Source organism: Eleutherodactylus coqui, chromosome 8, assembly GCF_035609145.1.
Source record: "Eleutherodactylus coqui strain aEleCoq1 chromosome 8, aEleCoq1.hap1, whole genome shotgun sequence".
In the NCBI taxonomy this organism is placed as follows: domain Eukaryota; kingdom Metazoa; phylum Chordata; class Amphibia; order Anura; family Eleutherodactylidae; genus Eleutherodactylus; species Eleutherodactylus coqui.
In genome coordinates this window covers 154,874,141-154,895,519 of record NC_089844.1, presented here as the reverse complement: position 1 = coordinate 154,895,519, position 21,379 = coordinate 154,874,141, and positions in this window count along the sequence as shown.

The following is a 21,379-nucleotide window of genomic DNA, read 5'->3' as shown; positions in this document are numbered from 1 at the left end:
TCGAGGAATGACATATTTTCGAGTATATTCCATAAGTCGTCCAGGGTCTCTAGCTTTAAGTGTTTTATGCTGGACGGGAGTAAGCTTAGAGGTGTGTTGGGAGATGGTAGTGGTGCTAATGTATGAGAGAGGGAGTCCCAGGTCTCGCAGATGCCTCTTGTAAGAACATTAAAGCCTCTGGAGCGAAAGGCTTTTGGGTTGGGGAACCACATATCTTTGAGAAAATTTTTTCCTTGGTTTAGTTGTACTAATTTTCTTAATTTGTGGCTATTTAGGGGATACATGAGGTCTAGCCATCTTTTTAAATTAATAGCTTTGTAATATTCTAGAATATTAGGAAGACCTACTCCACCAAATTGTCTGCTCCTGGTCATTAGTGTGTAAGCTAGCCTGGGACGTTTGTACTTCCAGAAGAAGCCCGAGAAAAGTGAACTTATTTTCTTAAAGAAGGATTTTGGTATGTGCATGTGTAGCATCTGTAATTTGTAGAGTATCTTGGGAAGAATATATGTTTTTATGAGATTCTTTCTGCCAAACCAGGATATGATGGGCAGGTTATACGCGGAGAGGAGGGAGGTTACTTCTTCTAGTAGCGGCTCTAAGTTGGTGACATATAGTTTTGTGAGGTTATTTGTAATTTTGATGCCAAGGTACTCTATATGGTGTTCTGACCAGACATATGGGGATATTTTCTTAATCTCTGTGGCTCTGTGTGGGGGTAGGGAGATGTTCAGAAGGACTGATTTGTTTTTGTTTACTTTAAGATTGGAGAAACCGCCATATATATCTAATAATCTATTCAATCTGGGGAGGCCTTGCAAGGGGTTTGAAATTAAGAAGAGTATGTCATCTGCAAAGGCTGCCGATTGTATGTGATCTCCTCCAATCTCTAGACCTTGTATTTCTGGGTCTTGTCTAACCGCTTGTAAAAGGATCTCTAATGTGAGAATAAATAATGTGGGGGATAATGGGCAGCCTTGGCGTGTGCCATTTGTTATATTAAATGGTTGGGACAGTGTGTCGTTTACCTTTAATCTCGCATACGGATTTGCATATAAGGAGAAAATAGCGTTAATTAAACCTGAGGGGAAGTTGAATTTTTTCAGGGTGGCTCTCATAAATGTCCAATCGACCCGATCGAAAGCTTTTTCAGCGTCTATTCCTAAGAATACTAGTGGGATATTCTTTTTTTTTGCGTAGTATATTGAGTGTAGAAGTATTGCTGCATTGTCTTTTCCTTCCCTACCTTTTACAAACCCCGCCTGTTCGTCTAATATTAGTTTTGGGATAATTTCCCCTATTCGGCGTGCTAATAGTTTGGCCCAAATTTTTATGTCAAGGTTTAATAGAGAGATTGGCCTATAATTATTGCAATGAGATGGGTCTTTCCCCTCTTTGTGAATAAGGGTGATGTGGGCTTCTTGTGTTTGTTTAGGTAGTGGGGCTCCCTGCAGGATAGCGTTAAGTGTAAGCTGAAGTTGGGGCAAAAGGGGCTGCTGAAGAGTTTTGTAATAAAGTATTGTCAGTCCATCAGGACCTGGGCTTTTTCCACTGGGGAAGCTATTTATGATTTCCGTAAGTTCTTCTTGGCTTATTGGGGACATTAAACCTTCCGCTTCTTCTGTGTTAAGTGAGGGTAAATTAAATTTTTCTAGGAATGTAGCCAAACCTTCATATTTGTTTTTTAAATCGGCTTGCGATGTTTCTTTGTCAAGGTTATATAATTTGGTGTAGAAGGCATGAAACTCTGCTGCAATGTCCTGGGTAGAAGTAATTTTTTCCCCTGTTTCTTTCCTAATTTCTTTAATATGTGCCTTTTCTCTGGCCTTTTTTATGAGAGCTGACATTAGTTTCCCTCCCTTATCCCCGTGGGCATAGATCTTTTGTTTAAAAGTCGTTTGTGCTCTAAGGAACTTTTTATCTAAGAGAGATTTGAGTTGTTCTCTAAGTGAGTTTAATTCAAGCTGTGTTTTTTCTACTATTGAAAGTTTCCTTTTCTGTTCAAGGGAGGCTATTTTTTTTAGTAGATCATCAATTTTCTTTTGTTTTTGTTTTTTGAGTTTTGAGCCTAGGGATATAAACAGCCCTCTCACATATGCTTTATGGGTTTCCCATATGATAGGGAAATTTGAGTTGTCTTTTGAGTTGATTTCAAAGAATTCTGTAACACTTTTAATAATCTCTTGTTTGAATTCCTCCTCTCTTAGAATAGATTCATTAAGGTGCCACCTCCATTCACCTTTATTATTGGGTAGAATATTTAGCCTGGCATGTATTGGGGCATGATCAGAGATTGTAATGCTACCAATTTGTGCTTGAAGGACAGAGTTTAAGAGTCTTGCCGAGACAAAGATATAATCTAGTCTCTGATGCGAAGTATGGACCTGTGAGTAGAAAGTGTAGTCTTTTCCCGTAGGATGTTTAAATCGCCATGTGTCAATCAGATTCATCTCCTGCAGGGCAGAGTGTATTTTTTTTCGAGCTTTCTGCGAGACCTGGGACCTACCCCTTGAGGAGTCTAGGAGCGGGTTTAGCGTGGTGTTAAAATCTCCACCTAGTATTATGTGCCCGACCGCAAAGGATTTCAGCTGCAGGAACGTCTCTATGAGCCAATTGGATTGATGTGTATTGGGGGCATATATATTAGCTAGTGTATAGTGGATTCCATTTATTGTGCCCCTTATAAACAGAAAACGACCCTCAATGTCGGCGTGTTGTTGTTGGATTAGAAAGGGAAGGTCTCTATGTAAGGCAATAGAGACTCCTTTTTTCGCTGAGGTGGGGTTGCAACTGTGAAACCAATGAGCAAAATAATTTTTTGGGAGAGAGGGAATTTTATTACTTTTAAAATGCGTTTCTTGTAGAAAGATTATTTTCGTTTTACTTTTCTTTAGGAGCCAGAGTACCTGGTGTCTTTTATTTGGCGAATTAAAGCCCTTCACATTAAACGAGGAGACCGTTGTGTTATTCAGTTGAGGGGTGGACGAAGTTTGTTTGCTGGGATTCCCACTCTGAAACTGGTGTGACATTTGAGAGGGAGATGGGTATTTGGTTGGTATGGTGGATTAGGACCAGAATCCAAAAATGGACCGGGAGGGGGGTATGCACGAGAGGGGGGGGGGGGGGGGACCAACAGATGGGGGTTGAAAGTCTAACTGAAGACTGTCTTGAACTAACTGAGACAGTAGGTTAACCTAGTGGTGTGAAAATTGGAGTGGTGCCGTGTGACTCGGGAGCACCCCGACAACCGCCCCACGGGGGCGCCATCGTCGTTATGACCCCGACCAGACAACTACTTCCCGTTTGGGAAGGTCGTGTTCCTGTTGTGTGTATGCAGAGGTCTTACTCACATGTGCCGCTCATTTAGAGATTCCGAGAGACTGCTCCCTCACTAGTGGGGTCAGCGCTGGTCCAAGTGTCCTTCCACTCTGGGGAGAAGAGGCCCAATTTCACGTCCCTGGAGTCCATGTGCCGCTATCCGGAAGCAGTGCGTGCGGGGCCAGGGTCAGGAAGTAGTGGGAGAGAGGGAAAAAGAGAGAGAGGGAGGAGGGAGAGAGCAACAACAGAGAACATATAACAACAAATGCCATATCCCCTCGCTCTATATCAAGTTCCACATCCCTCCCACCATGAATACGAATTCTTCTGCTGTACCTCCAGGAGACGCCACCTTAGGCAGCCCGCTGGCCGAATGAAACCCCCACGGTCGACCCCCGTACAACCGCACGGGTCCCACCCGGCCCACCAGCCACTCCTCACATCTCGATCGTCTTCCCCTCATATCCAAGCTGCACCCTGTTGGATCTCGACGTCGTAGCAAGGAGGAGATGTGCAGGTCTTTGACGCATAAGTCCAACAAATAAATTTTGACTGCTCGGGCAGGTCAGCCCCTCCATGGCAATACAGTTCCGATGTACAGCAAAACGCTTAGCGTAAGTCCAAGGAGTTCAACAGCCCCACACCCACTTCACCCGCAGCGCGTCATTCTCCTCAGCGGCGAACACATGTCGAAGCAGACCTCTCAGATGGACTGGTGGGGTTTATTTTGAAGGGTGTTTCTTGCCCTTAGGAGATTTAAGTTTGGATATTGTTTTCCAAGCATCTCCCTCTGGAAGTGGTGGAGCGATTAGGTCATACTGTGTAGGCATCCAGGAGGGAAGCTCAATAGGTTCAATGTCCAGATTCTTCCACACAAGGTCCAGGTCTTCAGGAGTTCTAACTGAGATTCTTCTTCCCGATATGTTTATTGCAAGTCCAAAAGGAAAGAGCCATGAATATTGGATATTCTTTGTTCTCAGAACCTCCAGGAGCGGTCTCAGAAGCCTCCTTTTTGCCAGGGTGGAGGGTGCTATATCTTGGAAGAGTTGGATTTGAGAATCGCAGTATTTTAATGGTTGGTGTGATCTTGAGGCAGACAGAATTGCGTTGGTGTCAGTGTAAGAGAGTAGACCGCAAATTACATCTCTAGGCGGTTCTTCTGACCTTGGTTTAGGTCTGATTGCTCTGTGTATTCGTTCTATTTGAATACGCGAGGCTCTCTCCTCCCCTAGCAGATCTGTGAATAGTTCACTTGCGACTTTCCGTAGAGACTCTGATGCCCAGGATTCAGGAAGGCCTTTGATCCGAACATTGCATCGCCTACTTCTGTTCTCTTGATCTTCTATTAGAGTGAGAGCGCGGTCTAAGTATGTGCGGTGGACTTCAATCACCTGGGAGGTGGTTTTTGCATGCTTGATGATGGCAGAACATGATCCTTCAAGGTCTTCAACTCTGTGACCAATTTGTTGCAGTTCAGATTTAATATCTGCTAGTTCTGTCATTATAGGTTGGGTGACCTTGAGGAGAGCTTTCTGAAGGAATGATTTAGAAATTTGGGCTCCCAAGTCGCTCTCCTCCTCCTCCATGTCGCTTTCTAGTTCTGGGTCCTGGGACTCCTGTTCTGTTATGTTTTGTGTTGATTGTGATCTTGATATGGAGCCAGGTGATTGCGCGCTCTTTTTCTTTAAGAACTTTTGCATGTCTGCTTGGTTTTTTTGTCTCTTTGGTGTGTCTGGTGGATCACTGCTACGCTCTCTGATGCCTTTCACCATTTTATTCTGTTTACTAGTACGGGCACTTTGAGAATGTAATGTTCGCTGAGAAGTAGCGTACTGTAGTCAGCGATCTTTACTCTGGTTTGTGCTGTGGGGTGCTCACCCTCACACGGGCTTTCCTCAGTTTGCCATTATTAAATGCAGCTCATCATCACCAGGCAGGTATCATCGCCCAGAAAAAATTGGTGCGGTCAGACTCTTGGCATGAGAGTCCTGAAAAAAAAAAAAAACTTTATTGTAAGTTAGAACTAGGGAATCTAGTTCTGGAAAAATTAGAGCAGCGCTCTTTTAGTTTCTTCTACAAATTGCGGAGCCCACTGGGGATATTAATGCGTAGTTAAAGTCTCTTCACTTAAATGTCAGGGCAGACTCCCAGCATGGGAGTCCTAAAAAATTGTTTTTATATTATAAGCAGGGCAGTTAAGTTCTAGAAAAAATTGAGTGTCACTCTTTCAGCTTCTTCAGCGCAGTTATAAAGCTGATTAGGAGTATTAACATGTTCAAGCGTCTTGGGCTGCTATACTTCTAATTATGCTCTTTGGAACTCTTTCTCTCCTCATGAAACTGGTCAGATTTGACTGTGCAGCATAGGGTTCACTTTAATGAGCTTTACTTCTGCCCCTGCCCATCCAGGCAAGAAGAGATGGGTTATAGATAATTAGATGGTAGTGACTCTGTCTCTTCTCAGGAGGCTAGGCTGGTGGCAAGTTTTAGCGGGACATCACCCCCCGCAGGTGGACAGGGGACAGGCGTGGAGCTTCTAGAGTCAGGGGACCTAGCTGCAAGTTTGTGGGATATGAGTTTGTTCTTTTGCAGTGGGTCTCCTGTTTCACAACGAGGTGGATCAGTCACAATATGCACTGTGGGATCTCTCCCAAAGCACTCTCCTCTGTGCTTCCGTCTATCTGAGCCATGGAAATGGTATTGTGAGACGCTCTGCACAGCGGCAGAGTTGAAATACTTTTCAGTGGCCCTGGTAATATTACAGTACTGTTTAGCAGTGAGACCGCTGTCTAATTCACTGCAGACAGAGAACAGTATAAATGGAGTCGTTCGCAGCAGGCTAGGAATTATTTGAGTGCACTTTCACGGTGAGAGCGGTATTGTACTGCACTGCAGCCAGAAAAAAGTCTAACTGAAAGGCTACAAACAGGCCTAGCTGTGTAATAGAAAAATGGAAGCACTACTACTCCCAGCAGGCCCCAAGTAAAATGCACATGGTCAGATGTAGCCCAACGAAGGAGCTTTGGGGTTTTTGCACGGAGGATACGGACTATATAGTGTATATTACGGATACGGACTGTATAGTGTATATAACTTTCTCTACAGAAGTGGCTGTGGCCCAACGCTCTGTGTCAAATTCACTGCAGACAGAGAACGGTATAAACGTAGTCGTTCGCAGCAGGGTAGGAATTATTTCAGTGCACTTTCACGGTGAGAGCGGTATTGTACTGCACTGCAGCCAGAAAAAAGTCTAACTGAAAGGCTACAAACAGGCCTAGCTGTGTAATAGAAAAATGGAAGCACTACTACTCCCAGCAGGCCCCAAGTAAAATGCACATGGTCAGATGTAGCCCAACGAAGGAGCTTTGGGGTTTTTTGCACAGAGGATAGGGACTGTATAGTGTATATTACTTTCCCTGTAGAAGTGGCTGTGGCCCCAACACTCTGCGTCTAATTCACTGCAGACAGAGAACGGTATAAATGAGGTAGTTCACAGCAGGCTAGGAAATATTTGAGTGCACTTTCACGGTGATAGCGGTATTGTACGGCACTGCAGCCTAAATAAAAATTTTACTGAAAGGCTGCAAACAGGCCTAGCTGCGTAATACAAAAATGAAAGCACTACTACTCCCACCAGGCCCCAAGTAAAATGCACACGGTCAGTTGTAGCCCAACGAAGGACCTTTTGGGTTTTTGAAGACAGGATCCTACTCTAATACTTTCCCTATATCAGCAGCAACACTTTCCCTATACTCTGTATAATACACTGCAGACTGAGAATGCTAAGGCTGAAACGGCTTGCACAGCCCGAGATGAAAAAAAAAAATTGTGCAAAACTGCTCCCAGTCAGCCACAACAGTAATGCACACGGTCAGATGTAGCCCTAAGAAGGACCGTTGGGGTTCTTGAAGACAGGACCTACGCTAACACTTTTCCTATATCAGCAGCAGCACTTTCCCTATACTCTGTATAATACACTGCAGACTGAGAACGCTATAGCTGAAATGGCCTGCACAGCCCGAGATGAAAAAAAAAAGCTTGTGCACTGCTGCTCCCAGCCAGCCACAACAGTAATGCACACGGTCAGATGTAGCCCTAAGAAGGACCGTTGGGGTTCTTGAAGATAGGACCTACGCTAACACTTTTCCTATATCAGCAGCAGCACTTTCCCTAACCTCTGCCAGTGTGTGTCTGAGGCGAGCTATGGGCGGGACCGCTTTAAGTATTCGGCAGTCACTTGATCTCGCCAGCCACTCACTGCTGGGGGGTGGGATAGGGCTGGCACGTCACAGGAGGAAGTGGTAATGCCTTCCCCACATGTCTATTGGCTAGAAAATGGCACTAAACATGCGGGGAAGGAAACGGAATTGACTTGAGTACCGCGTGGTGTTCGACTCGAGTAACGAGCATCTCGAGTACCCTAATGCTCTGACGAGTGTGCTCGCTCATCTCTAGTTATGAGGCTTGAAAGGATATACATTTACACACCACACTCCTCCCTTGGCTTGGTTACAGCTCACTCCCGTATGATCTTCAGAGTCTCATTTCTGGTGTCTGTTTAGGTGACAACATGCATAGAAAATAAGGCAGCCATTACCTCTTTAAAAAACCTTGCTGAGCCTGTTACAACCGGGATGCATCAGCATACACTACAGGGCCCATATATGATACTCCTCCCCAAAGACTGTAAAATTAGAAATCACACTGGAATTGAAACACTGATGGGAAGGGTGCCTGTAAGCATGTTAGCTTGGCTATCTGGCTCTGCCCCCCCCCCCACCTTTCTTATGCATTGCTCTACTCCTTCTGCATGAATAGCACTTAGAGGTGTACTTTCTATCAGCACTGCTGGAGCTAATCCTCCCCAGTGCTGGGTGCTTTCTATCAGCATTGCAGGAGTTAATCTTTCCCAGTGCATTTAGCACAGTTGCAGGGTAATAGACTAATACCTTCCTATTTAGCTGAGCTGGGGATCCTCCGCTTTGCCCGAGTGTTGGTGTATGTTTGCCTGTCACCTAGCAAAGGCCCTCATAGCAGCGTTTTGCGAGGGCCTGGTAAGTCGCATTATGGACTAGTTAGCAGATCATGAGATTCCATCTTCCCTGGATGCATTGATCTCTATGGGTACAAGAATTGATCTTTGATTTCATGAGAGGATCAAAGAGGTAGTCCAGGAGCCGCGATCTAGCCAACTGGCACCCAATTTTCAGTGGCCACTTTCTATTCCCCTTTCTGCTTCTTTGGCTTTGAGCCTATGCAGTTTGATAGATTGAAGTTAACGAAGGAGGAGTGCATGCTCAGACTCTCCAAAGATCTGTGTATGTTCTGTGGGCTGGTAGGAGAGGCTACTCTAGGCGAAGATCATTCCTCTCCGAGAGTGAGCTTACCCATGATTTTGTCCATCTCCGGGAATCAGTTTACTGTGTCGACCTTCTTGGATTCTGGTTCAGCCGGGAAATTCTTGCAGTAGGCCGTGGGGGACCACTATCAAATTCCTACCCAACGGCTTGAGAGACCTTTTGCGATGACAACAGTGATTGGAAGTCCTCTTTCTGAGACCATTCAGTTTGTCACTAAGCCTCTGGATCCAAAAGTAGGTGTTATCCACTCCTAGAAGCTTTCCTTGCAGGTCCTCCAGAGGTCCATCAGTACCCTGTTGTTGGGTCTGCAAATGGACCCTGACAAAGTACCAGCTGTACTGAACTGGCTTAATATTTCTATTCTTTGTGCTGTTGAGTGATTTGGGGGCTTTGCAATCTATTACCGGAAGTTTATCCCTCACTTTTCTACCTTGACGGCACCTATCTCTGCCCTCACACATAAAGAGATGGATGCCAAGCAGTGGTTTCAGGAGGCTAAAGCCACCTTTCATGCCTTGAAACTAGCCTTTTCTTTGGCACCTGTTTTGCACCAACAAAGGGGTACCACACAATTTTTTCTTGGAGGTTGATACATCATTCACTGGAACGGGAACGGTACTGATGCAGAAACGTGCACCTCAGAGGGTGGTGACATGTGGACTCTTCTCTAAATCTTTTTCTGCTAAGGAGCAGAATTATTCCATAGTAGATCGGGAACTGTTAGTCATTAAAATGGCTCTGGAGCTTTGGCATTTTCTACTGGAAGGAGCTGGTCAGATTATAGTGATCTATACAGATAATAAGAATTTAACCTACTTACAGACCGCCAGCGACTCAATCCTCGACAAGCCCAATGGTCCTTATTATTTGCCTGATTTGATTTAATTTGTACTTTCACTCGCTAATAAGAATGTCAAAGCGGACGCATTGTCAAAATCTTTTGATCCTAGTGATCTCGAGGAGAAGCCGCAATCTGTCCAAAACCTTGCTATGATAGTAACAGTGGCCCCTGTTCAGATGAAGAACATTCTTCTTGGGAAAACACACATACCCAAACCTTTAGATTAGTTTTGTCCTGGGGACACTGTGCAAAGTAACTGGGCACCCAGGTTAACGTAAAACTGCAGAGTTAATTTGTTGTCTTTACTTGTGGCTGTCTATGATGAAAGACCTGCTGACACTCCGTCAGTTGATTAGCAGAGAAGTTCATTACCACATCTTCCGGCATCATGGTTTTCCTCTGCACATAGTGTCTGATAGGGGGGTCCAGTTTGCTTCAAGATTTTGGAAGGCATTATGTAAACCTATAGACGTAGCCCTGAACTTCTCTTCTGCATACCATCCGCAGTCTAATGAGCAGGTTGAACGCACCAATCAGATCCTGATTAATTATATCCCCCATTTTACCAACATACATCAAGACAATTGGTCTGTCGTGTTGCCACAAAGTGCTATGGTGAGCTCTAATTTTATTATTATTTTTTGTGGATGGAAATTAATTATTTTGCTCAATTTGTTTTAAATCCAGAATTATTAAATAAGGCAGTGAGACAAGGTAGTTTTCTTCATAACATTCAGTGCATAATAAATATAAATGATACTTAAATTGCAACAATGTAGACACCTGTGTCTAACTCATCCATGTATGTACTGGGAGTTTACTCTAGATTTCTTTTCTCTATACTTCTTTGTATTTATATCTCTTTATGGGACTGCAGGTTATCTAATCCTGCGGGACACGCCTCCCCTGGAGTTCGAACCCGGCCATGGTGGTTCTAACAAAACCAGGGCATGCCTTCCTCTGGTTTTGCTCCTGGAGGACTGTTTCTCTGTTCCCTCTGTTACGCAGCTTAAAGAATGCTGCATAAGTTTTAGTTTTCTGGCTTTTCCCTTGAATAGGAGGAATATTAAGAATTTTTCACTTCTCATGTTTTATTGGTCCTAGATTGTGTCTGTCAGACCAAGCCGTGTTTGCTGTTAGTTCTATTCTGCTTTTCTGCAGATTAACTATCTCGCCCTACTAATTTGGGTGGCGTTCTCGGAGTTAGAGAATTCCCCCAAATACTTTCTAGGTTATTTTGCTTAGAATTATATTTATTTTTCTTTCCTTGACCTTACTGTTGTTTTGTGTTTCACTCTTTCTTTCCCATCCTCTGTTTTTCCCTGCTCTTTTTCCCTTCCCTTTCTTTTCATCCTCGAAGAGTGCACTATAGATCTTGAGTAGATTGTGGTTGAGTACATTTATTTCAATATTTTTGTTCCCCTCCATATACCTGACAGCGACTAATTTGCTCCCGCGTGGGGCAGGACATGGGGGGTCCTTTTCGTCTTACCTCATTCAACATAAGGAACCTGAACTCACTTTTTAAAAGGCACGATGTCGGACTTCTAAAACTATATAGTACTAAAATTGCTTTCTTACAGGAGACACATTTTAAGAGAGGTAAATGTTTTTCTCTCCCTGGAAGACAATTATTACAGGGGTTTCACAGTTCACATCCCAAGTCTGCCTCAAAGGAAGTGTCAATTTTATTTTATAAGTCTATCAGATTCTGCTGCGAGGCCCAATACACCGAAGAGGAAGGTAGAGCTCTTCTTTTGAGGGTTCCATCAATAATGTTAAAATAACTATACCTGACCTTAATGCTCCACATTCCAATCATGTTTCCTGGCTGGTCAAGCAATTAGATATACTCAAGCATTTTGCAGTGGGCCCCATCTTGCTTGGAGGTGACTTTAATATCACTCTTAATCCCTTGTTGGACTCATCAGTTCCCAGGTGACGCAGGAACTGAATGTCATGGATGCTTGGCATTTCCTTTCCCCCTCCGGTAAAGATTACACTTACTTCTCTCAAGTTCATTTCACTTTTTAGAGGTTGGATTATATATTTGTCTCCACTGGTCTGTTGACGTCTTTAGTAAAAGCTGACATAGACCCCATAACAATCTCTGACCATGCCCCTTTGCATGTTGATCTACGGCCTTTCCAGGCTACTCCTCGGGACTGGAGGTGGCAGCTAGAGACTTCCCTCTTAGACTCACATGAAGATAAAAGTTTATCCTAATAAACATATAGAGGTGTTTTTCCATTTAAATTCCTCTAAAGGACAGGCAACACCTGTGGTCTGGGAGACTCATAAGGCGTTTGTGAGAGGCCTACTGATCGCCATAGACTCCAGGGTCAAAAAAATGCAAGAAAAATATATTGCTGAGAAATTATTACAGAAAGCTAAACTAGAATAGGTAGCAAAACTCTCCCAGAGTGAGGAAAATCCGGAGAAGTTGTCCCTAAGAAGGGAATTAAAGCTTGGTCTGGAATCAAAATTTAATAGAAAGAATCAGTATTTTAAAGAGGTTGGTTATGCTCAGGGTAACCATGGGAGCAAATACATGTCCACATTAATAAAGATGGTACAAGCAAAAAATGTTATCAAATCAATTAAAACCCACTTAGGTTCTCGGGTTACATCAACCTTAGACATTGCCAAAGAATTCCAAAAATTTTACTCCCGCCTCTACAATCTTAGAGATCATCCATCTCCAGATGACAAGCCAGGTATTGGGTCCCAGATAGACTCCTTTCTCAAGAATCTAAACCTCCCTGAGTTGAACGAGGAAGAGGGGATCTCTCTTATGGCTCCATTTTCAGACTCGGAGGTAGAGAAACTCTTAGACTTTTCCCCCACTGGTAAAAGTCCAGGTCCGGATGACCTTCCCCCTGTATATGATAATTAATTCTGCTTTTCCTTAGTACCTTGTCTAACTGAACTTTTCAACTCCCTCCTCTGCGGCAACACTCTTCCTAGACAGGCCCAGGAAGTGCACATCATATTGATCCCAAAAGAGAACAAAGATACGGAGAGTTGTGGCAGCTATAGGCCCATCTCTCTCATTAATTTGGATTTCAAGTTCTGGGCTAAACTACTTGCTAAAAGATTAGAGGACCTAATTCTGGACCTGATAAACCACGATCAGACAGGCTTCGTGAAAGGGAGAGTAGATAGAGACAATTGCCTTAGGGTTTTGCATGCTTCTCAATTAGCCCAGTCACAAGGCATACCACTGGCGATAGTAAGCACCGATGCCAAAAAGGCTTTTGACAGGTTGGATTGGCTGTACATGCAATCAATTCTGCTACATTTCAAGATTCCCCCTATGTTTGTGGCTGCCATTTTCTCCTTGTATGCTGATCCATATGCTAGACTCAAAATCAATGGCATTTTGTCCCCACCATTTGACATCAGAAATGGCACGCGCCAGGGCTTCCCACTTTTACCTACCCTTTTTATCTTCACGTTAGAGCCCCTCCTCCAGAGCGTTAAATTAGATCCCGAGATTCAGGGTCTGAGGTTAGGCAAACAGTTGCTCAAGACTGCAGTTTTCGCCAATGACATTGTTTTCTTGATAACAACTAGAGATGAGTGAACGTACTGGTCCGAGCTTGATGCTAGCTCGAGTATTAGGGTACTCGAGAGGCTCGTTACTCGAGACGAGCACTACGCGGTACTCGAGTCAATTCCATTTCCTTCCCTGCATGTTTTGCGCCATTTTCTGGCCAATAGACATGCAGGGAAGGCATTACAACTTCCTCCTGTGATGTTCCAGCCCTATCCCACCCCCCTGCAGTGAGTGGCTGGCAAGATCAAGTGACCGCAGAGTATATAAAGCAGTCCCGCCAGCTGCTCGCTTCAGACACATGCTGGCAGAGATTAGGGAGAGTGCTACTGGTGCTATAGGGAGAGTGTTAGCATCTTCTAGAACCCCAACGGTCCTTCTTAGGGAGAGTGTTAGCATCTTCTAGTACCCCAACGGTCCTTCTTAGGGCCACATCTGACCATGTGCATTACTGTTGTGGCTGGCTGGGAGCAGTTTTGCACAATTTTTTTTTTTTCATCTTGGGCTGTGCAGGCCATTACAGCTATAGCGTTCTCAGTCTGCAGTCTATTATACAGAGTATACGGAAAGTGCTAGTGAGGCAGGGACAGTGGTAGTGTAGACTCCTATCAACAAGTACCCCAACGGTCTGTCTCAGGGCTAACTCTGACCATGTGCATTACTGTTGTGGCAGCTGGGAGCAGTTTTGCACTTATTTTTTTTTTCATCTTGGGCTCTGCAGACTATTGCGTTTTTAGTCTGCAGCCAATTATACAGAGTATAGGGGCACTACTGGTCAGGCAGGGACAGTGGTAGTGTACAATCCTGTCAACAAGTACACCAAAAAAGCTCCTCCTTAGGGCTACCTGTGACCGTGTGCATTACTGTTGTAGTGGATCACTATTAGCCAGCCAGGCCTTTCTGCAGCCCAGCGTATATTTATTCGGCCCACAGTGTGCGTTAAATAACCACTGTGACCCTCCAAATGCAGGCCAATAATTGCCTAATTTTTTACACCGCTCTGCGCATCCTGTCAACTTCACGCACGGCGTACGGCCACAGCCACTGATAGAGGGAAAGACATATACACGCTATCTAGGCGGCTGTTTTTTTTTTTTGTTTTTTTTTAAACTGAACAAAACACTCCTCCTTAGGGCTACCTGTGCGTGTGTGCAATTTACTGCATGGCTGCTAGGAGTTTTAGTTGCTCACTATTAGCCACCTAGGCCTTTCTGCAGCCTAGCATATAATTTTTTTTGGCCTACAGTGTGCGTAACATAAGCGCTATCAGCCTCCAAGTGCAGGCCAATAATTGCCTAACTTTTTACACCGCTCTATGTCTGCTGTATTTGAAATACATCATTCTGAGGGGTAGGGGTAGGCCTAGAGGACGTGGCCGTGGACGCGGGCGAGGACGTGGCGGTCCAAGTGAGGGTGTGAGCACAGGCCGTGTTCCTGGTCCAGGTGAATCGCAGCCGGCTGCTGCGGGATTAGGAGAGAGGCAAGTTTCTGTGGTCCCCAGCTTCATATCATAATTTATGGGTCCACGTGGTAGACCTTTACTAAAAAATGAGCAGTGTGAGTAGGTCTTGTCGTGGATGGCAGAAAATGCATCCAGCAATGTATCGACCGCCCAGTCTTCTACGCCGTCCACTGCTGCAACTCTGAATCCTCTCGCTGCTGCTCCTCCTTCCTCCCAGCCTCCTCACTCCACGAAAATGACACATTCTGATGAGCAGACAGACTCCCAGGAACTGTTCTCGGGCCCCTGTTTTGATTGGGAAAAAATGGTTCCTCTCCCACCTGAGGAGTTTGTCGTGACCGATGCCCAACCTTTGAAAAGCTCCCGGAATCTGGGTGATGAGGCTGGGGACTTCCGGCAACTGTTTCAAGAGCTTTCAGTGGGTGAGGAGGTCGATGATGATGAGACACAGTTGTCTATCTGTGAGGTAGTAGTAAGGGTAGTAAGTTCGAGGGATGCACAGAGGATTCGGAGGAAGAGCCGCTGGACGATGAAGTGACTGACCCCACCTGGTTCGCTAAGCCAAGGAGAGGTCTTCAGAGAGGGAGGCAAGTGTAGCAGCAGGACAGGTTGGAAGAGGCAGTGGGGTGGCCTGGGGTTGAGGCAGGGCCAGAGCGAAGACTCCCCCAACTGTTTCTCAAAGCACCCCCTCACGCCAAGCCACCCTGCTCAGGCCTAGGTCTTCAAAGTTGTGGATGTTTTTCAGTGAGAGCGTGGACGACCGACGAACAGTGGTGTGCAACCTGTGTCACGCCAAGATCAGCCGGGGAGCCACCAGTACCAGCCTCACCAACACCAGCATGCGCATATGATGGCCAAGCATCCCACGAGGTGGGACGAAGAACGTTCACCGCCTCCGGGTCGCACGACTGCCTCTCCCCCTGGGCCCCAACCTGCCACTCAGATCCAACCCCTTTCTCAGGACACAGGCACGAGCGCCTCCCGGCCTGCACCCACACCCTCACCTCCACTGTCCTCTACCCCATCCAGCAGTCTCTCAGTGCAGCATCCAGCCGTCGCTAGCGCAAGCCTTGGAGCACAAGCACAAATACGCCTCCACGCACCCGCACACTCAAACTTTAAACCTGTACATTGCGAAATTGATCAGCCTGGAGATGCTGCCGTACAGGCTTGTGGTAACGGAGGCTTTCAAAAACATGATGGCGGTGGCGGTCCCACGCTACTCGGTCCACAGTCGCCACTATTTTTTCCGCTGTGCCGTCCCAGCCCTACACCAGCTTTGTCAATCTGTCTCTGACATTAGTCCTCCTCCTGCTACTCCTCCTCCAGAAACAACATGTCATCGTGCTGAACTGCCTATTTGTTTTGCGGCCCAAAAGGCTCATCTAGCAATGTTTTTACAATTTTTCAAAGTTTCAAAAGTATTGATACTTTATAACATGAACCAATTATTTCAACAGGGCTGCCTCCAGGCTCTGTTACAAATTAAGCACCAGCGAGCTGTATCTTTCAAAAAATATTTATGGGTTTCACCTGCCCTCTCGGTTGATAAATTTTTCAGAGGTACACTTGTACTCTTGGTAAACGTATTTTTCGGGCCCGCGCGTACACTCTTATCGAACTAATCTTTCTGGCCTTCGCCTACGCTCATGGTACCAAAATGTTTCAGGGGTTGGCCTATACAATTACTACAGAAATTTCACTGGGGTCTGCCTGCCTATACGTCTGCTACAAGATTGTTACTGGGGTCTGCCTATACTTCTACCACGTAAATGTTACAGGGGTCTGCCTATACTGCTGCTCCATAAATGTTACAGGGTTCTGCCTATACTTGTACAGAAATGGTATTACTGGGGTCTGCCTATACTACTGCAACCGAAATGTTACTGGGGTCTGCTTATACCTTTTCTACTGGACCGTTACAGGGGTCTGTTTATGCTAAGGGTGCACACAGACTTCCCATCGCAGTGTTTTACCTATCTGGCCCAAAAACACTCACTGACTAGGGCATAAATTGTGGGCCGAGGCCAATATGTATTTTCTCTCGTGTTACCACAGTTATCTGTGAAACTCGTTGGGCCACTGAAGGGGAGTGTTACTGCCTTAATGAGACGTTCACAGCTGTACTAGCATCGGAGTCCGCACTATGCCCGCGTTTGCTGAGGGTGTGTTCAGTGGCCTATGTCCTCGGTGGAGTGAAAGTCTGCTATGTTTGGGCACTGTAATTTCTTCATGTTTATTACTTTCTTTTGGTTCCTTCTGCTAGCCTATGCTGTGGGTGCACACAGACGTCCCATAGCGGTGTTTTACCTGTCTGGAACAAATACACTGACTGACTTGGGTAGGGTGCAGAGTGCAGATGGCTTTCCCCTTGCGGTGTTGATTGAGCTATCCGACACCAACACAAAATGAATAGTGTGAGGGAACCCGGATTGCCCATTGCTATGTAACTCGCGGCACCTTGGGTACCACAGTGTGTTTGCTGGAATCAAGCTGTACCAAGGGCCTGCCCACATACTTCCCACACAGTGGGTCCTGGTCCTGGTTTCTTGGCCTTGTAAGGCCAACTCCTCCTCCTGCTTGGAGTCAGGGGATCAGCACTGGGCATCATGTATTTTCTCTCGTGTTACCACAGTTATCTGATACACTGGTTTGGGCCAAAGAAGAGGAGCGTTACTCCATTAATGAGACGTTCAATGCTGTGCTAGCATCGAAGTCCGCTTCATGCTAGGATTGCTGAAACTGCTGGCCGAGGTCTATGTCCCGGGGGAACTGCAACTGCACCAGGTTGGGCCTGTGGAACTTTTTCCTGCTAATCCAGTCATTGGAGCGGTGAAAGAAAACGTAACTGATTTACTGAGCCCGTCGCAAATGAACTAGCATCGAAGTCGCTTCATGCCTACGATTGCTGAAGCTGTTGGCCGAGGCCTATGTCCCGGGGGAACTGCAACTGTGCCAGGTTAGGCATGTGGAACTTTTTCCTGCTAATCCAGTCATTGGAGCAGTGAAAGAAAATGTAACTGAGTTAATGAGCCCGTCGCAGATGAACTAGCATCGAAGTCCGCTTCATGCCTACGATTGCTGAAGCTGTTGGCGGAGGCCTATGTTCTGGGGGAACTGCAACTGCGCCAGTTTGGGCCTGTGGAACTTTTTCCTGCTAATCCAGTCATTGGAGCGGTGAAAGAAAACGTAACTGATTTACTGAGCCTGTCGCAGATGAACTAGCATCGAAGTCCTATGTCCTCGGCGCAGTGTAAGTCTGCCATGTTTGGGCACTGTAAATTCTTCATGTTTATTACTTTATTTTGGTTCCTTCTGCTCATCTATGCTGTGGGTGTACACAGACTTCCCATCACGGTGTTTGACCTGTCTAGCACAAAGACACTGACTGACTTGGGTAGGGGGCAGAGTGCAGATGGCTTTCCCCTTGCGGTGTCGATTGAGCTATCCGACACCTAGACAGAATGAATACTGTGTGGGCACATTGATTCCCCATACCTATGTAACTCATGCCCACGTTTGCAGCTCCTGACGGAGGTTGGCACTTTATTGGAATGAAGATCGAACGTCAATTTCTCATTGATTCTCAACTGCATTGTGGGCTATCGCCCTGCCCCCCTTTTAAAGAGGGTCACTACCTGGCCTTGCCAACCCTCTGCAGTGTGTGCCTCCAGTTCCTCCTCATCGCAGACGCACTTATAAATAGACATGAGGGTGGTGTGGCTATGAAGCAAGCGTGTGGCATGAGGGCAGCTGAAGGCTGCGCAGGGACACTTTTGTGTGCGCTGCGGACACAGGGTCGTGCGGGGGGGTTGGGCAGCATGTAACCCAGGAGAAGAGGCAGCGATGTGTCCCGCAGGCAGTGATTGTGCTTGGTTGGAGGTAGTGTGGTGCTTAGCTAAGGTGTGCCTTGCTAATGAGGGTTTGTCTGACGTAAAAATTGTTGGGGGGTGGGGGGGTGTGACACTCTTGCCGCTATTGTGGCTTAATAGTGAGACCTGGGAACCTGAGATGCAGCCCTGCATGTTGCCCCTCGCCTGCCCTATCCGTGTCTGTGTCGTTTCGTCTGTGAAGATTTGCACAAATGAAAACCTTAGCGAGCATCAGCGATATACAAAAATGCTTCAGTCGCCCATTGACTTCAATGGGGTTCGTTACTCAAAACGAACCCTCAAGCATCATGGAAAGCTCGACTCGAGCAACGAGCACCTGAGCATTTTGGTGCTCTCTCATCTCTAGTGAGGAGTAAATGCTTGAGATTTCCAGGAATTTTAAGGGTTTGGTAGGAGCGATTTAATGTGTGAGGGGTTATTTATTTTTACTCTATTAATAATGTCTTGGACTGTTAGAGGATTCAGTTGCGCCCAAGTATTGGTTGTTTTTATTAGCTTTTAAGCTATAATAGAGGGGACCAGTGATGCAGGTGTCATTGGTGCTAGTTTTTGTTGGTCTCTGCTGTCTGCTCTAATGGAGCACATTACTTTGACTGTGCCTCTTAGTGTCGGGCTGAGTACTTGTTTATTATATGAGAATTTACTGTTGATCCAGAAGAGGAGTTGTCCATTTTGATCTAATGATTTTCTTTCTAGGTTAAGTGAAGGGGAATCTTATCTGTGATCGACTAAGTTAAACCACCTAGCCATATGAATCGCTTTGTAATATGTGGGTATGTTTGGAAGGCCGAAACCTCCTTGTGGTTTTTTTTGTGTCAAATATAAATATGGTAACCGTGGTTTCCGTTTATTCCAGATAAAACCTCGTTGTAAGCTAGAAAAAAAGTTGCCAGGAATTTCTATTGGGACTGTTTGCAAGACGTATAGAATATGTGGGAGGATGTAGGTTGATATCAGGTTTTTCCTACCCAGCCACGACAAGAGAGGGGTGTTAATATTATGTAGTTGGTTTTGTATTTTTTGAAGGAGAGGGGGAAAGTTCGTCTTGTAAAGGAGACAAGGGTCTGTAGCTAAAGTGACGCCTAAATATTTAATGATAGTTGTGGGCAATTTAAAGGGAAATTCTTTTTTTATGTGTTTAGTCTTGTTGGTTCGGGCTGAAATGGTTAAAGCCTCTGATTTCTCATAATTAATTTTAAAAGTTGAGTTTTTGCCAAATTGTACGAAAATGTCCAAGATTGCAGGGAAGGCCCCCTTTGGGTTGGTCATGAGCACTAGTAGATCATCTGCGAAAGCAGCTGTCGTGTGTGTGAGATTCCTAATTTTTAACCCCAAGATATTTGGGTGTTGTCTAATTCGCTGGAGCAAAGTTTCCATGACCAACACAAAGAGGGAAGGGGAGAGTGGGCAGCCCTGCCTGGTCCCATTGGAGATGGCGAAAGACCCCGACAGAGTATTGCTTCATGTTTAATACTTTCCATAGGTTTCTTAGGGCTCTCCTATGCTGTGGGTGCACAAGATTTCCCATTGCAGTGTTTTAGCTATCTGGCACAAATAGCCTGAATGACTTGGGTAGGGCACAGACGGCTTTCCTAGCGCGTCGTTCAGCTATCTGACACCTACACAGAATGAATTGTTTGGGGACACATGGATTTCCCATTGCTATGTAACTCACGGCACCTTGGGTCGCACAAGGTGGAGGCTAGTACATCAATCTATCATCAATTCTCAACAGCATTGTGGGCTATCGCCCACACTTTCAAAGAGGGTCCCTGCCTAGCCCTGCCAACCCTCTGCAGTTTGTGCCTGTGGCTCCTCCTCATGCAGTACGCACTCATAAATAAACATGAGGGTGGTGTGGCTATGAAGCGAGCGTGTGGCATGAGGGCAGCTGAACGCTGCGCAGGGAAACTTTTGTGTGCGCTGTGGACGCAGGGCCGGACAGCAATGCCAGCATGTAACCCAGGAGAAGAGGCAGCAGGGTCACCTGCAAGCAGTGATTGTCCTTGGTTGCAGGTAGTGTGGTACTTGGCTAAGATCTGCCAGCGTGTGTGCCTTGCTAATGAGGGTTTGTCCGAAGTAAATTGTTAGGGGGGTGACGCCAGACTCTTGCCCTCATTTTGGCTTAATAGTGGGACCTGGGTGCCTCAGATGCAGCCATGCATGCTGCCCCTGCCCTTCCCTATCCATTTCTGTGGTGTTTCCATGACTTTCTGGTGTTTGAGAAGTCATCAGCTATGCGGAGCATCGGTCCCATACAAAAATGCTCGAGTCGCCCATTGACTTCAATGGGGTTCGTTACTCGAAATGAGCTCTCGAGCATCACGGAAAGTTCTACTCGAGTACCGAGCACCCGAGCATTTTGGTGCTCGCTCATCTCTACATAGGACACATCTTTAGGTTTCATGCCCCACCTCTAGGACATTGACCCAATATGCTGTCAAGGTTATATAATGCCCCTGCTCTTGCTTGTTGGACCAGACATCCTTAGTCAGGTGTTCCCAGCCATTGATGGTGTTCTTCAGTGCCAGGGGCATGTTATCCCTCTCATGGAGGTGCAGGGCATGGGGGACCCTATTGACAAATAAATGGCTGGGCATTTAGTAATGTGGGTTAGCACATTGTGGATGGCTTAAGTCTCCTTTGCCTAAAGTGCAGAATTTTCATTGTAAGCAGCTGTGCAATGATCTTATTCACGCTCTGTCCTTGGGTGTAGTTGGGTGTTCTTTTTTTTAGCTCCTGTAGCTTGGAGATGGAAACCTGTTTGCTGACTTGGGACCTGCTGGAACATTGGGTAGGTGACAATGTCAGGGAAGGGGGTGTTGGAGATGGGTCGACATCTACTTTCAGTGTCGCACACCTGACTCTGAAGTCTATTGCCTGGTCATCGGTGCCACAGGAGAGGAATGAACTAGCCCTACTACTGTCCTTAGACAAAACTGCCTCTCTG